Here is a 2,309-nt window from a genome sequence, read left to right as displayed (position 1 = left end):
CGTTAAAAGGCTGCCAAGGCAGGAACAGATGAAACAGAGCAGAGGACTGGTGGTAAGCAAGCAAAGCAGCCCACCTAGATGATGCAGAGCCTTCCTGGACTGCAGGTTGAAGTAGGATCTACTGTACTAGTTCTGGGCGCAGTTTCCAGCCCAGGTATAATCTCAATGCAGACCAAGGCTTGCGCATGCCATGGAAAGTTAAAAGGATCTGTCTTTATTCCATTTCCATGCACTCCTTTCATTGTAGAGTCCTCGCAGCATCCCAAATATGAATGCAACTGGAAATGCCTATGTCAATGACAAAAAGATGTTGCAACTCATCCCCTCAGATTTGTTAGTCCTTAGATTTCTTCCTAAAAATTCATCAGGCACTTTGCCTTTTCTTGCTCTTTCTTTCTGCAGATGTCTTGAAGAAGAGTCCCTACTAGAATGCCCTGGCTCTGGAATCAATAACCTGAGTTTCCTGTTTCCATAAGGAAAACTTCATTGCTCTGGCTCTTCTCTGCTGTGTTGGATGCATCTTTGATCTGTGCTCCAAGTTTCTGTGTGAAACCTGGTTTGATAAACAGTAGTTTAAGATGAAGTGAAATAAAATATGTGGAAGGAAGGTGATGACTTGACAGTTCATGAAATCTGAACAGGTTTTAATGTCTGAAAAAGAGAGAAACATTACCTAGGTCATGGTTACATACTTCGCTTTTGATCACCATATTGGCATAAGTATTCCTCTCCACCCCAAGTCTTATCTCTGAGCTACCTTCTCAACTGAGTTAACATAACAGTCTGTCTGCAACCAAACTCCAAGCAAAAAAAAAAAGAAATTTCACTACATGGCCCTGTGGACCATCTTTCTGTCACAACTGAAGAGTAGGAACAGAGGGATATAGCAGCATCACAGACTGAGAGAGAATGGGACATTCCTTGGTAATACTTTTAGGTATTCTGAACAGCGCCATATAAACCAACCAAACAGAAAAAACAAACAAACCAAACAAACCAAAATTAAAAAAAGCAAACCCAACCCAACCCAACAACAAACAAACAAACAAACAAAAACATAATAGTGGAAATGCCCCTTACCTGACTAAAACTAATCCGTTCTGACAAAGGAACAAACCTCTCTCTCTCTCTCTCCCTCCCTCTTGGAAGTTGGGATCCTGCAGCAGAGGGGAGGGGAATGAGGAAAAAGGAGGAGAGGGAGAGGTTGGGGACTAGGGTTAGGTGGGCCATGTGGGGATGTAGGATGAGGAAGAGAGATAGAGCCCTCATCGGTGTGTGGTGACATTGGGATGGAGCTGTAGGTGTTGGGGAACCCAAGGGCAAGACAAGACCCTACCTCACCCAGCCTATAGCCATCCCTGCCAATGTGGTTAGTCTCCTCCTTTCACAGCCCTGGTTGCTAAGCTGCCCCAAGACCTCTGCCTGGTCTCAGTGTCTGTGCCTCCACCAGCACTCTGCACTCCAACTTCCCCCAGCCCTTTCCCTCCTGTTCTCACATGCCTCATCTTCTCCTTCCCTCTGTCACCAAGTTCCTCTCTCTCAGGGTGTCTCCTGCTCTGAGACTAACAAGCACTCCTGTGAAGGCAACAGCCCACCTCCTGCTGCAGGCACACTCTCTCCTCTGCCCAGTGGTATTCCTTTTGATCCCCTGCATAGAACTGAGAAGAAATTATCCCTGGTTCTTTGCTTCACCTTCACACTGTCCTGCTCTTCCACTGCCCAAGCTGTAACCCCAGGTCCCAGTCCCCATTGCCCACATGGCCTGCCTCAACTGCTGCCAGCGCTGCTTATCCCAAGAACTTTTGTCCACCAAATGGTCCCTGCCTCTTCCAAAATTTTCTGCCTGCCCAAGCATTCTGTCCATTCCAATATTTCTTTCCTCTTCAGTTTAATGGTCAGCAGATCTGTCTTTACCTAGTTGACCTCACCCTCCTGTCTGCTATGTATGCCTCTTTCCCACCTGTGCAAGACCCTTGCTTATTCTTCCTCGTTTTCTATTCTGCTTTTGTCTTCTCTTACTCCATTTTTTACTTTGTATTTCTTCGTGTCCCCGTTGGGCAAGGAAATTTTTCACGAATAGTGTACATTTCTGCAGTTGGTGTCCTTTTCATTGTCATCTTTTTTTGTTCGCTTTGTGTTCCCAGGCATTCCACATTTAAGTTCTGTCCTAACTACACCATTTTTACTATCATCTTTTGTATCATGTACCACTACTCAGTGCTCTTTTTTTTTTTCTGTAAACAATCAGAAATGACTGTCTCTACAGGTGTGATTTGTGGTAACACTTTCCTTTTCTCCCCCTCTTCTTT

This window comes from Nesoenas mayeri (genome assembly GCF_963082525.1).
Source record: "Nesoenas mayeri genome assembly, chromosome: 1".
In the NCBI taxonomy this organism is placed as follows: domain Eukaryota; kingdom Metazoa; phylum Chordata; class Aves; order Columbiformes; family Columbidae; genus Nesoenas; species Nesoenas mayeri.
The sequence above is the reverse complement of the archived record's forward strand: the minus strand, read 5'-3'. Positions refer to the sequence as shown.